Genomic DNA, 19,819 nt, shown 5'->3' on the forward strand with positions numbered 1-19,819 from the left:
CTGCCGGTCCTGCCCCACGTGCCAGGCCAGCGGGAAGAGCGGCCGCAAACTCAAAACACCTCTGCAACCCTTCCCAGTTGTCACCACCCCGTTCGAGAGGGTGGGAATAGACATTGTGGGGCCCCTGGACCCCCGTACAGCACAAGGACATCGGTTCATCCTGGTACTGGTGGACCACGCCACCCGCTACCCCGAGGCTGTGCCCCTGCGAACTGTAACAGCCCCGGTGGTCGGCCGGGCCTTAATGGGGATCTTCTCCCGGGTGGGCTTCCCCCGAGAAGTCGTCAGCGACAGAGGCACAAACTTTATTTCGAAATATATGAAGTACCTCTGGCAACAGTGCGGGGTCACCTACCGATTCACGACCCCCTATCACCCTCAAGGGAACGGACTAGTTGAACGATTCAACCGCACGCTCAAGGGAATGATTGGGGGATTGGAAGAGCCCCTCCGTCGCCAGTGGGATGTACTACTTCCGTGTCTCCTCTTCGCCTATCGAGAAGTTCCCCAGAAGTCCCTCGGCTTTAGCCCTTTCGAACTCTTGTACGGGCACCCTGTGCGAGGGCCCCTCAGCCTAGTCAAAGAAAGTTGGGAGATGGCCCCCCTAAAAACCCCTCCAGACGTCTTCAAGTACCTCCTCACACTACGCAACCAGACCAGGCGATTCAGGGAAATGGCAAAAGCGAATCTTGAGGCCAGTCAGGAGGACATGAAGAAATGGTACGATCAAAATGCCTCCTCCGTCGAATTCGAACCTGGTCAACAAGTGTGGGTGATGTCCCCCACCGAACCATGTGCCTTGCAGGACAAGTGGACGGGGCCCTTCAAAGTGGTCGAACGCAAGAGCCCCGTCACCTATCTCATCGATATGGAATCTCCCCGGAACCCCCTCCGGGTCCTCCACACTAACAGACTCAAGCCCCACTTTGTGCGCTCGGAACTCAGCCTCCTGATGGCTACAGACAGTGGAGCGGAAGAAGACTCCGAGCCTCTCCCTGATCTCCTGAAGACTCAGGAGAAAGATGGTTCCGTGGACGGGGTCCGGCTCTCCGATGCCCTCACCCCAGAGCAGCGCCAAGGCTGCCGGGACCTCCTGCGGCAGTTTGCTACCTTGTTTTCCCTCACCCCAGGGGTCACCCCCTGGTGCTTGCACGACGTGGACACTGGGGACAGTCCCCCTATCAGACACCGGGCATACCGCGTACCAGATCGGGTGCGGGCCTGTATCCAAGAAGAAGTATCCAAGATGCTCACGCTCGGGGTCATCGAGCCCTCGGATAGCCCCTGGGCCAGCCCGGTCGTGCTGGTCCCCAAAGCTGCTGCCCCCGGCACCACTCCTGAACTCCGATTCTGCGTCGACTATCGGGGCTTGAATGCTGTCACCAGGACCGACGCTCATCCCATCCCCCGAGCGGATGAATTGATCGACCGCATGGGGGCTGCCCGCTACCTCAGCATCTTCGACCTGACAGCGGGCTACTGGCAGATCGGTCTCACGCCCCGGGCCCAAGAACGGTCCGCCTTTTCTACCCCCGATGGCCACTACCACTTCAAGGTCATGCCCTTCGGCATGAAGAATGCCCCAGCTACTTTTCAGCGACTAGTGAACCAGGTCTTGGCGGGGCTCGAGGAGTTCAGCGCCGCCTACCTGGACGATATCGCTGTGTACAGCCGCCACTGGTCCGACCACCTCCACCACCTCCGAGAGGTCCTGCAAACCCTCCAGCGGGCCGGCCTCACAATCAAGGCCGGCAAGTGCCAAATTGGTCAGGGATCCGTGACCTACCTCGGACACCAGGTGGGAAGCGGTCTGGTGGCCCCTCTGCAACTCAAAATCGCTGCCATCCAGTCCTGGCAACCCCCAGTCACGCAGACAGAGGTCCGAGCCTTCTTGGGGCTCACCGGCTACTACCGGCGGTTCGTGAGGGACTATGGCAGCATTGTGGGGCCCCTCACGGGACTCACATCCAAAAACCACCCGAAGAAGATTAACTGGACCCCAGACTGTCAAGCGGCCTTCGAGAAGCTGAAAGCCGCCCTGTGCACTGCCCCTGTGCTCCAGGCCCCCGATTACAGTCGGGAATTCATTGTGCAAACGGATGCCTCCTACCATGGCATCGGGGCGGTCCTCTCCCAGCTGAACTCCGAGGGACTTGACCAACCGGTGGCCTTCATCAGCAGACGCCTCCTGGCCCGAGAACAGCGCTGCAGCACAATCGAGAGGGAGGCCTTCGCAGTGGTGTGGGCCCTCAAAAAGCTCCGGCCCTATCTCTTCGGTACCCACTTCCGGGTGCAAACAGATCATCGACCCCTGCAGTGGCTAATGCAGATGCGGGGGAAAACCCCAAACTATTGCGCTGGTCCATCTCCCTGCAGGGGATGGACTTCACTGTGGAACATCGACCGGGCCAAGACCACGCCAACGCAGATGGCCTGTCACGCTTTTTCCGCCTCGACGAGGAGAGTCCCCAAGAGGATGGGTGACTCTCCCCGCCTTCAGCTGGGGGGGACGCATGTTGGATAGGCCACATGAAGGGCTTGCTCCCTCCCCGCATGACAGGGCCCAAGCCCCGGCCCTCCAGGTGTACCCACAGAAACAACCCGCACCCCGTCTCCCGACGGAACTCCTGCCCCCGGACATCCAGGTATCATGGGGCCGAACCACTACCGGCTCCCCCGGCCGGACCAGCCGCCATCTTGGACACTGCACCACGAGGCCGCATGGCCTCAGCTCGACCCTAACCCTGGGCCTGGCCAGGCCCCGACATCCCGGCACCACCATCCACCCAGGAGGTGAACGGACCACTTGGCAGGTCAATGGGAGAAAGAAGTGCCGATGGCTCTCCCCCGCCAGGTGCCGATCGCCCTCCAGCTCCCCCGGGCGCTGGCTCCACCCCCCTGCTGGGTGTCTGGACTCCCTCATCCCGGACCTTCCGACCTCCAAGTGCGAGGGTCCGGACATCAAAGGGCGCCAGACCTATAACTAGGGCAGCTCCAGAGCAGGAAGGCAGTTGTATCCTGGAGTCGAGAGACACCGAGAAGAACTCATCCTTGACGGACTACCGGCGCTGCCGTAGCCCTGCCTTGTGAACCGTCGTCCTGCCTGCTGGCGCTGCCGCGGCCTTCTACCTCCTCCATCCTCGTTGGGACCTGCTGGCATTGCCGCGGACCGTGTATCGACCACCTTCACCGGGACCTGCTGGCGCTGCCGCGGACCGTGTAACGACCACCTTCACCGGGACCTGCTGGCGCTGCCGCGGACCGTGTAACGACCACCTTCATCGGGACCTGCTGGCGCTGCCGTGGACCGTGTAACGACCACCTTCATCGGGACCTGCTGGCGCTGCCGCGGACCGTGTAACGACCACCTCCACCGGGACCTGCTGGCGCTGCCGCGGCCCATCCAAGCTAGAACACCGAGCTCGAGGATTGTGAGCTATCCATCATCGCATCTACCAGATTGGTAACCAGACTGTCCCGCTACCCCCTTTCCCGAACCAAGAGACTAGAATCGAGGGGACCCCTGAGTCCAGACCTCCTTGTACCATTCCATCGTACCTTAAGAAATCGCTTATAAAGAACGTTAAATCCTATCCTTGTGTGGTGTACATCTGTGGGGGGGGAAGTTACTCGTCTGTACGAACGCTGGAGACGGCTCTCCCCGGAGACCTCTCCCCTTGTCCTCGGCCGACCCTCCCGGTCCGTCTAACACACCACGTCTCAAAGACTGAAAAATCTTGGCGTACCTACTACTATTCACTTCAGCCCCTCCCACCCAGCACTGCGCTGCCCCTCAGATGGTCCATCATGTCTCCTTTCTTATTCAACGTCTACTTAATCCCCTCACCAAATCTTAGATCCTTCAGCCTCACCTGCCGAAACTATGTAGACAACGCCCAAACCATTCTACCAATGGATGGCCTGGAAGACCTTCACAACTTAAAACTCGACAACTGTTTTTGTGCCATAAATACATGGCGGATTGGTGACCACCTAAAGCTCAACACCGCAAAGACAGACATTATGACCTGTGGACAAGAAATACCAGCTGTCCACCATGTGGCCCAAAAAACTCAAGACCCCTCCAACAACATCAAGAGAAGTTAAAAAGCTGGGGGGGACCGTGGATTCAATCCTATCCTTGATACCATGTGTTACAACGTCACAAAGAGTGTCAGAAACTTTGTGTCACGTGATCCCATATCTTGGAAACCAACAAAAACGCAAGCCACCCGACACTCATAATCTCCAAACTAGTCTACGCCAACAGCCTATACCTTGGAGCACCAGGATTCATCAATTGGACAATACAACTCTTCCACCATGCGGCCCCAAGGCTCCATCTTCACCTCCACCCAGGAGAACGCATGACTCCAGTCCTGCAGCCACTCGGCTAACCACTTACAGCAAGAAGGACAGTGTTCGAAGCGCTCTGCATCGCCCACAGAGCCTCCCAAGCAAAGGACAACCTCATCTACAAGTTGAATCCAAACAATACATGCAAAGCAGGATACTGCGCTGCGCTGCGGGCGAGCACCACTTACCAGCATAACTCCTTGCCGGAAGAAATCCGTAGCAGGCACTGCATCTCAGACAAGCTGCCGGGTTCTGGAACCCCCCACCAGCCGAGATTTGAAGCATTGAGGAGCACTCAGAAGAGAGGTGAGAACATGGCTGTTCCAAAATAACTACACATCTCATAACTCTGTTATAGAATCCAGAGAAGTAATTTCACCTTCAGGTACAATCTACAGTCTACAGATGTGCAACACCTGGAACCACACACTCGCAGCGTTTGCAAACCCTCTAGCAACTCTATGTCCAGGATGGGTATAGGGGCAGCCCTGTGTCTAGTCTGGGTATTATATGGCCATTTAAGTTCATCGATAACCATCCTGGTTCTCACCAATACGAATACCATGAGGCTCAGCGGTCGTGCAGCCGACTGGAGTTGGTACAGGCTGCATAATTCCCTTTCACTGCTTTGCCCTCTTACACTCCCGCAAGACAGAACTCCCGTGGGCCATGTTCATTAACCTGTAATGTACCAGTCCACAGAAATCAACTGCCCATCGCCGGCTGAACAGGCATAGAATCACTGAAAAGAACTGCCACATCCGGCTGGCCAACGGAGGAGTCTAATGTATTCGAGCTCTGCAGGTCCCAACTGGCTGCATACTATGATTGCTTCTTGACGTCGCACAACGACAATCAGATATGGGGTGATATTAACAAAGTCCATCCCAGAAGATCGCCCCACCACTTCTCTAGCCAACCTGTGCCTGCTCAGAACCCTAAACTTTGAGCACAAAGCACCGAAGGGACAACTGTATGCAGTAAAAAACATGGTGGACTGGGGTGAAAAATACCACAAAGGCACCTGCAGAGCTGAGCAAAGCAGCAAGCTTACTGAAAACCATAAACGGTGCCAGTTGCTTGCATTTCTTCACCCATGACACTGCTACGCTCTGCGTCCCATCACTGCACCCCAGTGGTCATCAAACACGGCATGGATGGGAAACAGGGGCGGCTGGTGACATTTGAAAGTGGTGAGGCGTAAAATGATTGGTATACTGCACCGTTGCGAGCGAGCGTAGCGAGCCCAAACCACCATAAGGGGGGGTTCGTTGCGATTCTCTTCCCGTGAAAATTTTGAAAAAGGAGAAGAAAAACGGTGCATTTTCAAGCAAATTTGAGAAAGCAGGAAGGTTAATAAAGCAATTGTGAAAGTGCCTCTGTGAACTGTCACTTTTCTCTTTACCTATCTCTCTCCCAGAATTCACTACCTTCACCTGTAAGTGGCTGCAAGCTGCTCTCTCGGCGTCACTCTCTTCCAGTGACACTTTCACTTTCCCATCATCTAAGTATCCCTTCCTACCTTATCTCTTTCGCTATCTCAGCACCTCCCCTCCTCTGTCACTGGCTGGGTGCTGCTGACACTGCCCGGTGACTGTCTCTTGCTGCCCCTTCCATTGTCTCGCAACCCCCCATGCTCTTCTCTCTCCCTATCTTGCTTCATCTTTCTATCTTGCTATCTCTTCCTAATTTGTTGCTGTCACATCCATTTTGCTTGCTATCCCTCCCTACATCTCAGTATCCCTTCCTCCCTCGTCTCATTCTCTGTTTCCGCACCTCCATTCCCCCGTCATAGCAAATGACAAGTAGTTACGACAGAGCACATCTCACACAAGAATCGGATGAACTATCTCTAGACTCTACTATAGCGCCTAATATGTACCGGTGATTGCAGGTGGTGGGCACTTAGCGCTGCCACTCTTTTAAGGTCCTGCGTCTGGTCCGGGCGTATTTCTCATCATCGGCCTTCACCCCCAGAGCAAGAGAGAAAAGTCAGTTAAGCGGGGAATAGAAAGAGAAAGAAACAGTGATATAAGGGAACAAGGGTGCAGAAAGGAACGTGTGAGAGTAATGGAGCTGACCTAATGCCCATTGCTTTTATCATTACAAAACGAAAGCAGAATGGTTTAAAAAGACCAGGTTTGTGAATACAGAGCCGCAGTATGCATTTTGTTTTCCAATGCACGCACCCAACAAGCAGGTATTTCAGTACCTCCCGGAATAGTGTGCTTTCGCACCCAGGGAAAACATGGTTGTTCAAAGAGCGAGGAGGCGACAAAACTAGGGCTTCACTGGCAAACACTGTAATGTGGCGCTAATGTGTTTAGGTGTGAATAAATCAATATGGCCACCTTGCTTTAGTTAGTTAGTTATTTTTCATATTTTGAATGTTTTATTTCTCTCTACCCTGAGGCTGCACTTAGAAATTGAAAAATGTCAGCAAAAGACTACGTTTCCAGCAAGTGTTTTCTTTTTTGGATCCATTTCACAAGGAAGCAAATAAACAAAAGGAGGAAAGAGAAGGTAATACCCGTTTCTACATGAGGAGGAGAGAGACAGAGAGGGAAGAGGGGGAACAAAGGAGGGGGGAGGCAGCTGCCAGCAGCGGGAGAACTGGACTCAAGCAGTGACTTACGACAGAGCATATCTCACAATCGGTTGAACATCATGAACTATCTATCTATAGCGCCTAGTGAGACCTAATGCCCATTGCTTATATCATTAAAAAACGAAAGTAGGGTGGTTTAAAAAGACCACGTTTGTGAATACAGAGCCGCGCGCGCAGTATGCATTTTATTTTTCAATGCACGCAAAAACATTCTTCAAAGAGCGAGGAGGCAGTCGCGAGGGGGGGGTGTGAGGGGGGGTTGCGAGGGGGGGTTGCGAGGGGGGGGGTCGTGAGGGGGGTGTTGCACGGGAGAATACAACACCCTCTGCTCCTGGTCCGCGTTGGCGCCAATCCCCTCTTCAAACAGGAACAGCACGTCAGGCTGCAGCACCAGGATTGGCTGAGGGCACAGCTTACTCTTCGCCCACCACCTGCCTATTAGGAGACCGAGGGGCATGCGCAAGTCCGTGAAAACACAAGTGCGCATGACTGGGCACGGGCTAAAAGTTAGCTCACCTTGCCCACTCATGCGCACTTGTGCTGCAGTGCTGCCTGTCCCTGCCTGGTCTGACAATGCATGTCCGTCAACATGACACCGGACCGCCCACGGTCCGACGTCATGCTGACTGACATGCATTGTCAGTTCTCCCTCGGCGTCTCTGAACTTAAGTAAACTAAGTTCAGAGACGCCGAGGGAGCTGCGGGCGTGGGCGGGGGCGGGGGGGGGCAACGCCCCAATGGACGCACCGCGCCTGATGGGAAACACTTCTGATGTAGGAGCAACACAAAGAGAACACCATTCATTCCAAGCACACACTGTCAGACATTGGCTTGTGTTTGTTTAAGAGGAGTGCGTGTTATACCAGGGAGGGTCACCCTAGGTATTGCTTAGACTGTGTGACTCTTCTGTTCCTTATTTATTCCTCCCTTTGTTTTCTCTCTCTCTTCTTCCTTTCTTATGATCGTATTATTCCTTAGTGCGATCTTATTCATTTTTGTGTTCATGAGTTAAAGTGTGGGGTACTTTGGACATTACTAAAATTGTTTTCATGTATGATAAAAATCATAATGAAGAAATGTATTTTTTTTAAAAAAGCCATTGGTTTATTATTTGGGGTGGATGACTACCCACCTCAAAGAACAATCACAGCCATTATCTGGGTCAACCCTCAAAGTCACGAAATTGACCTAAGTTCGACCCCGTGGTCAGTGCTTAAATTGTAAAATAAAGAGTGCCGTGCCGGCAGCTCGCTCGAAAGACCGTGGCCCGTGCCATTAAATGTCAGCGCGCTGAATACTAAAGCTGCTAGTCTTAAACCACCTCAGGTCTCTTTAATTCACTACCAGACACTCCCTGCCCCTTTATCTCACTCTTGCAGATGCCCACTTATTCCCTCTTTGACGGGTTTGCCGTCTTTCTCTTCCTCGTCTTTCCAATCTGTGTGTTTTCCCTCTCTTGCACTTAATAAATATCTGATGTGGAAAAATATGCACCAGTTCCCCCAAATAGGTGCAGATGGCCCCCACCTGCAACCACGAGCTCAAATTAAGCACTGCCCCTGGTAGCTATGGCACAGAGCAGAGAGGCTTAACTTAAGATAGTGTATAAAGAATTTATCCAGAACCAAAACAGCAATAAGATCAAAATGCAAAACAATAAAAATCCCAAACTAAATTAGAAGAATAGAGTAAAATGTAATACGCAAAATGACACCAAAATGACAAAAATCCAAAAAGGAGAACCAGAGATATAATTTTTAAAGATTTAAGCAGGAATAGCGGCAAGAAGCATAAAGTGCCAATGATAGTCAATGGTCGTGGTAGACAGGCACCAAGGCACAATGGAGCACGGGTCGGATACACCAACCAGGTTCATCCTGGTGAAATATTTTACCTTCTAACCTTCCTCCTTTAAGTCCCAATCCACTGCAGGAGTACACTTCTACCCCCCCCCCCCGAAGGCCTCGGGGGAGGCACTTACAGGCTTTGAGGGTCATAGAGTGCCAGGCAGAGGGCAATGTCTGGTTGAAACTGGTTAGATGGGCAGTAGTAGCTTGAACTGGAGGTCAACCTTATGACCCTTGAAGTGCACTTCTTTGTCCTGGGTACAAGATGAAGCAGGTCCAGTCCCTCAGGGCTCCTTTCAGGTCACAGGCCACAGGACACAGGCCACAGGTCAAGTCCTCTTCTGTTCTTTCCAGGTCCAGGAGCGTTGAGAAGTGCATGCCCGGAGGAGCCACATTTATGCCTGGCACTTGATAGTGAGTGGGAATGACCCCTGGGCATGTCCTAACTAATGGGGTAAATTCCTACTTTGGGCATTTTCAAGATGCTGAAAGTCTTTGGTCACATTAAACGTGGGCTCTGAGCGCTGGGGTTGTGTTTGGGGTGTGTATTATGGTAATCCTAGTGTCCTCTCCCACCTAGCACCAAAATTCAGTTTGAAGCCGAACACTGGTAGAACAGAAATAGGGTTTTTCAGCAATCAGACAGTCGATACACAAGAATTATGTTGACATCCTGTTTTTCCTTTCCTTGCAAGTGTGCTCCCAGTTTTATATGTAAAACACAGAGAAGGAAGCCTGGGGAGGCCAACCCGGTCCTTCAGCAACCAGACAATAGATATCTAAGAATTATTTTGACATCCTGTTCTCTGCCCTTCAAGTGCGCTCCAAAGTGCTATGTGTAAACACAGCAGACCTGTTGTTCAGGTTTTGACAGTTAAGCAGGATTTGAGACTGATGTCAAAAAGGAAGTTCACAGCCTCCACCCTGGGCATTGTGTGAGGTTCAGAGGAGCCATCTCTGTCCTTCAAGGTCAACCTATTGTTTGCTTCTGGAAGGCATTTCACACCTTTTTCACACCTGTTTAAATGCTAATTACTGGCTGGCAGATGTTTGAGAGCAAACACAAATTTAGCCTTCAGGAAATTCAAGCAGGGAAAAGAGAACTTTCTGAAAGTTACGTTTCCTTATTATTTATTAAAAACCCAACTTCACCATCGAATTGGATTGGACTAACTATTAAAAATAGTTGTTGAATAGTCTCTTCCCCCCGGGATAGTCAGGACTGGCTATGTTAGGGTGTAGCAATCAGGGCAGTTTGCACCGCAGCGCGGGGACACACTGGCCGAGTGTAACCATGCGCTTTATAAGGATGTATGACGTTACAACGCATACTATTACAACGCATACCTTTACAACGCATTTTTTACAACGCACAATCCATTACAACGCATGACATTACAACGCAGGACACTACAACGCATTTTTAAAAACTACCTTTACAACGCATATCCATTACAACGCATACTACCTTTACAACGCATACCATTACAACGCATAATATTAAATTGCATTTAAGGTAAGTATTAGATAGTATAGGGTTAAACATTAATATTCTAACTCCAGGGGGTGCAACAGTAGGGTAAGTGTTGGATAGTATAGGGTTAAAAATTACTATTCTAACTCCAGGGGGTGCAACAGTAGGGTAAATGTTGGATAGTATAGGGGTAAAAATTACTATTCTAACTCCAGGGGGTGCAACAGTAGGGTAAGTGTTGGATAGTATAGGGGTAAAAATTGCTATTCTAACTCCAGGGGGTGCAACAGTAGGGAAAGTGTTGGATAGTATAGGGGTAAAAATTACTATTCTAACTCCAGGGGGTGCAACAGTAGGGTAAGTGTTGGATAGTATAGGGGTAAAAATTACTATTCTAACTCCAGGGGGTGCAACAGTAGGGAAAGTGTTGGATAGTATAGGGGTAAAAATTACTATTCTAACTCCAGGGGGTGCAACAGTAGGGAAAGTGTTGGATAGTATAGGGGTAAACATTACTATTCTAACTCCAGGGGGTGCAACAGTAGGGTAAGTGTTGGATAGTATAGGGGTAAAAATTACTATTCTAACTCCAGGGGGTGCAACAGTAGGGAAAGTGTTGGATAGTATAGGGGTAAAAATTACTATTCTAACTCCAGGGGGTGCAACAGTAGGGTAAGTGTTGGATAGTATAGGGGTAAAAATTACTATTCTAACTCCAGGGGGTGCAACAGTAGGGTAAGTGTTGGATAGTATATTACTATATTATGCGTTGTAATGGTATGCGTTGTAATGGTAGTATGCGTTGTAATGGAATGCGTTGTAAAGGTAGTATTTAAAAATGCGTTGTAGTGTCCTGCGTTGTAATGTCATGCATTGTAATGGATTGTGCGTTGTAAAAAATGCGTTGTAAGTGTAGTGCGTTGTAAAAGTTGCGTTGTAAAGGTTGTTCCCCGCTTTATAAATGTGCCTATTATTTTATTATTAATTTCCCACCTTGTCTAATTCCTGAGATACAGTAGTAGCATTTTTAATCAGTACTTTGGTTTTCTGCCTAGGACAGCTAGGTCCTGACAAATAGCTTTTGGGTTCTAGTCACTGTAATGACAGGTTAACATTACATTTCTACATGTCCTGCTTTTAAAAACCATGTACAATGACTTGTGGGCTACTAGGCCTATTTAGGGGTGACTTATTAATACTTAAAAGGGAGGATTTGAACTGTTGTAAAAAAGTTTATTTTGACAGGTTGAATTGAAGTGTTTAAACTGCAACAGTCAGGCCACACTGGCATGCCAGAAGCCATGCTGGCATTGCCCCCGCAGTGGATGGCACAATAGGTGCTGCAGTCCACTGGTGGCATTTAACTTATAGACCCTGGGTACACCTTACACCACATACTATGGATCGGGGTCGGATTTAGGCTCTGGGGCGGTGCGACTGATGCGATCACAACCGGCGCTGACTTTGGGTATATTATGGTTTTAAAAGCACTTGATGCCCTGTTCCTTGCCTCCAACAATTTTCAGGCAACAATAAAAATGCCAAGATAACTCCAGTCATTAATGGTCTTCCTAGAGAGAGATCAGAGGTTTGTCTAGTGGGAGTTTTAATTCATGGTAAGGTAGTGCAGAGGGTTAATGTGCCTGCTGCAAAGAACATGCACCATTCAGATCACCAAGTGCACATGATGTAAATAGGTCGGTGGGTTACTGCTTTTGTCTGAGAGATATTTTGTAACCCTGGGCGCGACACTACGCTTCGCCCACGTAGTGTACGTAGCGCTGCCTGCTTCGCAGTTTTCGAAGTAGGCGAAGCAGGCAGCGCCTACGCACACGCAAGGGCGAAGCGTAGCTGCCTGCCGCCCACCACCCGCCTCCCGCCCGCCCTACTTTTAAAAGCTTAAATAAATTTGTAATAAAGCAAATTAAAGGCACTTACCTGACGCGCGGCGTCTTCCGGGGCTCCCTCTTCCTGGTTTTCAATTTTCCTGACAAATGTGCATGCGCGGACGCCCGCGCATGCGTATTTCTCGCAAGAAATGCGCATGCGCGGGCGTCCGCGCATGCACATTTGTCAGGAAAATTGAAAACCAGGAAGAGGGAGCCCCGGGAGACGCCGCGCGTCAGGTAAGTGCCTTTAATTTGCTTTATTACAAATTAATTTTATCTTTTAAAAGTAGGGTGGGTGGGTGGCGGGTGGCGCGTAGTGGGGCTACGCGAAGCGCGTAGTGTGCGTAGATTCGGGCACACTACGTGCTGCTTCACGTAGCCCCACTACGCCCACTACGCCCACCCTTAATATTTTGTTACATGCAGCTATAAGTTATAATCCTAACTGGAACAGTGAGCTGTTAACTGTCATTAAAGAGCTGCGTGCAAACTGCAAGGTATAGAATTCAGCCTTGTGATTTTTCCCCCAGTCTTTCGTTATCCTAATCTGCGAAAAGAGGTTAATTTGGATAGAAATCAATTCTGATTATTAAAGAGAACCCCCAACCGTGGTGTTACATTTTAAATTCTTAGTTTTTCTTCTCAAGACCAAGCAATCTTAAACTATCCTGCCTACCAGTAAGGATGACATGTGACTCCCAAACCTTGTAGTCCTCTGTCTCATGTGACATTTCTTATATACTGATTTATGATTGACTGTCTCTTTGTAGTGTGTGTGATGAGAAGTGCTCTGACACCCTACTCTGGAATGAGAGGTGGGAGTGCTATATAACTAATTAAATGCATCTGAGAGAGAGAGAGGGTTATGGAGACTTGAGTGGCACTGTTAAAGGGTGGTAGTGAGGGAATCCGTGGCAGAGGTGGCCACTAGGGGGTGCCAACAAACATTGTGGCACTGAACGCCACCAGTGCTAAAGCTGGCACTGCTATGGATCTATCGGCAAGTTAAATGTGCCAGTCAGGGTTATGTCATTTGGCCATGTTTAAAGGGGACTCACAGTCACTTTAGCGCTGGTTAGCAGGGGGGCAGGGTACAGAGTTTCACAGTCAGCAATAACAGATAAGGCAAAAATCTGGGGCTATACCACGCAAAAGATGGTGATTTACTACAGTGACACTAGTGTGGTATTTAGGAATGCGCCCCGTGTGCCTGGCAGGACATTACAATGATGCCCAAATAGGATTAATGGGCTCTACACCCAAAGTACTGAAAAACCAAACCTGGCAAGCAGTTCTTCTTTGAAGACTCCAAGTGGTGCCAAGGAGGGGAGACCCAGTCCCCTGTCATTGGCACTAGGGTTCTGTGGGCAAAGTCACTGGAGTCCAAGTCGAGAAAACACTGGACTACTTGGAAGGGACTGTGGATAGAAAGGGTGGGAAATCACCCTATACGTCTCTGTTGATTGGACTGGGAGGAGAGGGGGCATAGAGACCGGACTGTATCCCAAAATGCACAAGTCACTGCTTACATCATGCAGATGCTCGGGCACACACAGGGCACCAGAGCCTGGTGCTCACTGTTCCTCTAACCTGTGGCAGGGACTCCTGATCGAGGCTTTAACCGGTGATACGGATGGACTTGTAAGAGCTAGGAAGATGATTCCAATGGTTCTGGAAGGAGGGTAACCTCGCGATGATGGTAGGGAACCCCAGGCCAGAGATTCCTCAAGACTCAACAGCACAGCTGGAAAGGTAAGTACAGGGAACCCCACTCAAGGTATTGCAGCAAAACTGGTAGAAAAACCCAAGGTGGACAGGAGGTTCTACCCCACTCCCACGCGTTTCAAGAATGATTAGTTACTGGTGAAGAGGGGTCCAACAGAGAAGTGAAACCTCCTGGGTTTGTAGCACCTTCTGTAAAGTGTTCATGACACCCAGAAAACCACTGCCAGGACCCTGCCAGCAACACATGGAAGAAGGGGGCACCAGGAAGCAACCTCATCTCCACCATAAAAATACAGAATTCTCCCTGCCTCAGTCTCTTCCAAAGTCAAAGGACACAACCAAGACGCTCCTATGGCTGGGATCTATCCCAGTGTTTCAGAATTGTCTACTGCGCATGTGCTGTACATGCACAGTCAGTCCGGGTGAGTATTATGAAGACAGCTGGGCAGGTGGCGGGCTAAGGGGGTGTGATACATTAGTACATAGATGGATGGATGCGTGGGTCTATAGATTGATTGAAGAATAGATTAAAGGGTGGATAGGTTAATAGATTCCTGGATGAAGAGGTCCATGGATAGACAGGTGCACAGATTATTGCATAAACAGGAGCAAGGGTGGGGGGATGAAGAGGTGCATGGATAGACAGGTGCACAGATTATTGCATAAACAGGTGCAAGGGTGGGTGGATGAAGAGGTCCATGGATAGACAGGTGCACAGATTGTTAGACCCGGCCTCGTGGCATGGCCATCCCTGTCCCCACACCACACATCCTGACCCATGCACCTCATGCAGCCCCCGAGCACACGGCCTAGCCGATCCTTCCCACCAGAACACACACACCCGACCCGGATTTCCCCGTCCGTGGCCGTCCTCCATTCGGCCACACCGGGCCCGCGTGCCCACTTCATGCACCATGATGGCCGCCCGGCCCCAGCGCGACCCTGGCCTAGAGGCGCCACTCCGGCTGGAGGACATCACACTCCCATTGGGATGAGAGAGGGAGGAGCAGTTTCCATCGCACCTCTGAGCTCCCCTGGGAAGGTGGGTTTCGATCGGCCCTCCGGCCTCCCCGAGGGCTGGCTCCACGCCTGCTGGGTGTCTGGGACTCCTCCCGACCCGGCCCTGAAAGGATCAAAAGACAATGACAGGAAACCCCGACAAGCGACCCCCAGGTGACAAGACCCCTGCCTGCACAGACTCCGGACATCAAAGAGGAGTCGACCTATAACAAGGGGTGCTCTGGGACGATCCGGCAGATTCGCCTTTGGAAACACCTGAGCCCTGCTGAGTGACTCGCGGCTCCCTAAAGATCGTAAGACCTCCGAACGTGTGCTTGAGCCCTGCTGAGTGACTCGCGGCTCCCTGAAGATCGTAAGACCTCCGAACTTGTGCTTGAGCCCTGCTGAGTGACTCGCGGCTCCCTGAAGATCGTAAGACCTCCGAACTTGTGCTTGAGCCCTGCTGAGTAACTCGCGGCTCCCACAGACTCTCCTGGTCCCGCCGGACCCCGACGACGACAAGCGTATCCCCCAGCTCGAGGATTGTGAGCTGTGCGCCAGGTACGCCCCTGCATTTGATCCATAACCCCAAAGACTGTCCCGCTACCCCCTACCCCTCCCCGAGACTCTGTGAGCCTGTGCTCTACTTGTATATACTTGCCGTGCTGATCATAAAGATCCTACGACTCCGATTTGATAAAGATTTGTTCTTAAGAACTCACGGTGTGGCGTCTCTTTGTCGTGTGGTGCCGAGTGTGCGATCATAGATACGAGATTCCTCCCTTGAGGAGTCTCCCGCCAGTGTCCGGCTACGATACCTCGAGGGTTGGTCTCAGGATAGTCAGGGCCCCCTCCGGGCTCCTCTGAGGTCGCCTTCTAACACAGATTATTGCATAAACAGGTGCAAGAGTGGGGGGATGAAGAGGTGCATGGATAGACAGGTGCACAGATTATTGCATAAACAGGTGCAAGGGTGGGGGGATGAAGAGGTCCATGGATAGACAGGTGCACAGATTATTGCATAAACAGGTGCAAGGGTGGGGGGATGAAGAGGTCCATGGATAGACAGGTGCACAGATTATTGCATAAACAGGTGCAAGGGTGGGGGGATGAAGAGGTCCATGGATAGACAGGTGCACAGATTATTGCATAAACAGGTGCAAGGGTGGGGGGATGAAGAGGTGCATGGATAGACAGGTGCACAGATTATTGCATTAACAGGTGCAAGGGTGGGGGGATGAAGAGGTGCATGGATAGCCAGGTGCACAGATTATTGCATAAACAGGTGCAAGGGTGGGGGGATGAAGAGGTGCATGGATAGACAGGTACACAGATTATTGCATAAACAGGTGCAAGGGTGGGGGGATGAAGAGGTGCATGGATAGACAGGTGCACAGATTATTGCATAAACAGGTGCAAGGGTGGGGGGATGAAGAGGTGCGTGGGATATTGATTCACAGGTGCTTGGGATGATGGATTGAAAATTGCATTCGTTTCTGGAGGAACAGGTGCGTAGATTGACTGATGGACAGGTTAGGAGTGGTGGCTGGATAGGTGATGGACTGGTGGATGGACAGGTACATTCACTGGAGGATGGACAGGTACATTCACTGGAGGATGGAGAGGTACATTCACTGGAGGATGGACAGGTACATTCACAGGAGGATGGACAGGTACATTCACTGGAGGATGGAGAGGTAAATTAAAGCAGAGGTGCATGGATGGATCAATAAATAGACACGTGCATGCATTGAGGGGTGAACAGATGCATGGACTGATGGATAAACGTGCATGAATTGATGGACAGCTTCAGGAGTAAGAAGGACAAAGAGGAATGTGCATAGATGGTGAGGCTGTTGCATGGATTGATGGGTGTCAGGTGCATGGATTGATGGTGAGGCTGTTGCATGGATTGGGTTGAAGTACCAATGGATGAACGGGTGCATGGATTCATGGATGGACAGATATAAGGAATGATGGACATACGGGTGCACAAACTGATTAATGGACATGGACATGGGGTGATGGATGGGCAGAACCATGGTTGGTGGATAGTTGTGTGGATTGATAAATGGGCAGGTGCATGGAGGGAGAGTTGCATGGATTGATGATTGGAGAATTACATAACTGAAGCACAGTTGCATGAACCATTGGCTGAACCTTGCTTCGGCGGATAGGTTTATCGATTGGTGGGTGCATACATGGGTGCGTTAATGGGTGGACAGGTGCATGGATTGATGGGTGGACAGGGACATGGATTGATTGGTGGCTAGGTGTGTGCATTAATGAGGGGACAGCTGCATGGATTGATGGATAGAAAAGTATATAGATTAATGGTTGGGCAGATTGATTAATCTATAATGGACAGATACATACATTGATGGTTGCACAGGTGCTTAGACTACTAACTGATCCTTGCAGGTGTGGATAGGTTCATGGTTTGCTGGATGGATAGGTACCCGCATTGATGGGTAGACAGGTGCATGGATTGATGGGTGGATAGGTGTGTCCATTGATGGGTGGCCAGTTGCATGGATTGGTGGGTGGCTAGGTGTGTGCATTGATGGGTGGACAGATTCATGGACTGATGGGTGTCCAGGTGCATGGATCGATGGGTGTTCAGGTGCATGGGTTGATGGGTGTCAGGTGCATGGATTGACGGGTGTCAGGTGCATGGATTGATGGGTGGATAGGTGTGTCCATTGATGGGTGGCCAGGTGCATGGATTGGTGGGTGGCTAGGTGTGTGCATTGATGAGTGGACAGATTCACGGACTGATGGGTGTCCAGGTGCATGGATCGATGGGTGTCCAGGTGCATGGGTTGATGGGTGTCAGGTGCATGGATTGACGGGTGTCAGGTGCATGGATTGTGGGTGTCCAGGTGCATGGTTTGATGGGTGTCCAGTTGCATGGATTGATGGGTGTCCAGGTGCATGGTTCGATGGGTGTCCAGGTGCATGGATTGATGGGTGTCAGGTGCATGGATTGATGGGTGTCCAGGTGCATGGGTTGCTGGGTGTCAGGTGCATGGATTGATGGGTGGACAGGTGCATGGATTGATGGGTGTCAGGTGCATGGATCGATGGGTGTCCAGGTGTATGGATTGATGGGTGTCAGGTGCATGGATTGATGGGTGGCAGGAGCATGGATTGATGGGTGTCCAGGTGCATGGATTGATGGGTGGATAGATGTGTCCATTGATGGGTGGCCAGGTGCATGGATTGGTGGGTGGCTAGGTGTGTGCATTGACGAGTGGACAGATTCACGGACTGATGGGTGTCCAGGTGCATGGATCGATGGGTGTCCAGGTGCATGGGTTGATGGGTGTCAGGTGCATGGATTGACGGGTGTCAGGTGCATGGATTGATGGGTGTCCAGGTGCATGGTTCGATGGGTGTCCAGGTGCATGGATCGATGGGTGTCCAGGTGCATGGATTGATGGGTGTCCAGGTGCATGGTTCGATGGGTGTCCAGGTGCATGGATTGATGGGTGTCAGGTGCATGGATCGATGGCTGTCCAGGTGCATGGGTTGATGGGTGTCAGGTGCATGGATTGATGGGTGGACAGGTGCATGGATTGATGGGTGTCAGGTGCATGGATCGATGGGTGTCCAGGTGCATGGATTGATGGGTGTCAGGTGCATGGATTGATGGGTGTCCAGGTGCATGGATTGATGGGTGTCAGGTGCATGGATCGATGGCTGTCCAGGTGCATGGATTGATGAGTGTCCAGGTGCATGGATTGATGGGTGGCAGGTGCATGGATGGATGGGTGCAAGGGTTGATGGGTGTCAAGTGCATGGATTGATGGGTGCCAGGTGCATGGATTGATGGGTGTCCAGGTGCATGGATTGATGGGTGGCTAGGTGTGTGCATTGATGGGTGGACAGATTCACGGACTGATGGGTGTCCAGGTGCATGGATTGATGGGTGGCTAGGTGTGTGCGTTGATGGGTGGACATATTCACGGACTGATGGGTGTCCAGGTGCATGGATTGATGGGTATCAGGTGCATGGATTGATGGGTGTTCAGGTGCATGGATTGATGGGTGTCAGTCACATGGATTGATGGGTGTCCAGGTGCATGGATTGATGAGTGTCCAGGTGAATGGATTGATGGGTGTCAGGTGCATGGATTGATGGGTGTCCAGGTGCATGGATTGATGGGTGGCTAGGTGTGTGCATTGATGGGTGGACAGATTCACGGACTGATGGGTGTCCAGGTGCATGGATTGATGGGTGTCAGGTGCATGGATTGATGGGTGTCAGGTGCATGGATTGACGGGTGTCAGGTGCATGGATTGATGAGTGTCCAGGTGCATGGATTGATGGGTGTCCAGGTGCATGGATTGATGGGTGGCTAGGTGTGTGCATTGATGGGTGGACAGATTCACGGACTGATGGGTGCCAGGTGCATGGATTGATGGGTGTCAGGTGCATAGATTGATGGGTGTCAGGTGCATGGATTGACGGGTGTCAGGTGCATGGATTGCTGGGTGTCTAGGTGCATGGGTGTCCAGGTGCATGGATCGATGGGTGTCCATGTGCATGGATCGATGGGTGTCCAGGTGCATGGGTTGATGGGTGTCAGGTGCATGGATTGACGGGTGTCAGGTGCATGGATCGATGGGTGTCAGGTGTATCGATTGATGGGTGTCCAGGTGCATGGGTGTCCAGGTGCATGGATCGATGGATGTCCATGTGCATGGATCGATGGGTGTCCAGATGCATGGATTGATGGGTGGCAGGTGCATGGATTGATGGGTGGCAGGTGCATGGATTGATGGGTGGCTAGATGTGTGCATTGATGGGTGGACATATTCACGGACTGATTGGTGTCCAGGTGCATGGATCGATGGGTGTCCAGGTGCATGGATTGATGGGTGTCCAGGTGTATGGATTGATGGGTGTCAGGTGCAT

Source organism: Triturus cristatus, chromosome 1_2, assembly GCF_964204655.1.
Source record: "Triturus cristatus chromosome 1_2, aTriCri1.1, whole genome shotgun sequence".
NCBI classification, from domain to species: domain Eukaryota; kingdom Metazoa; phylum Chordata; class Amphibia; order Caudata; family Salamandridae; genus Triturus; species Triturus cristatus.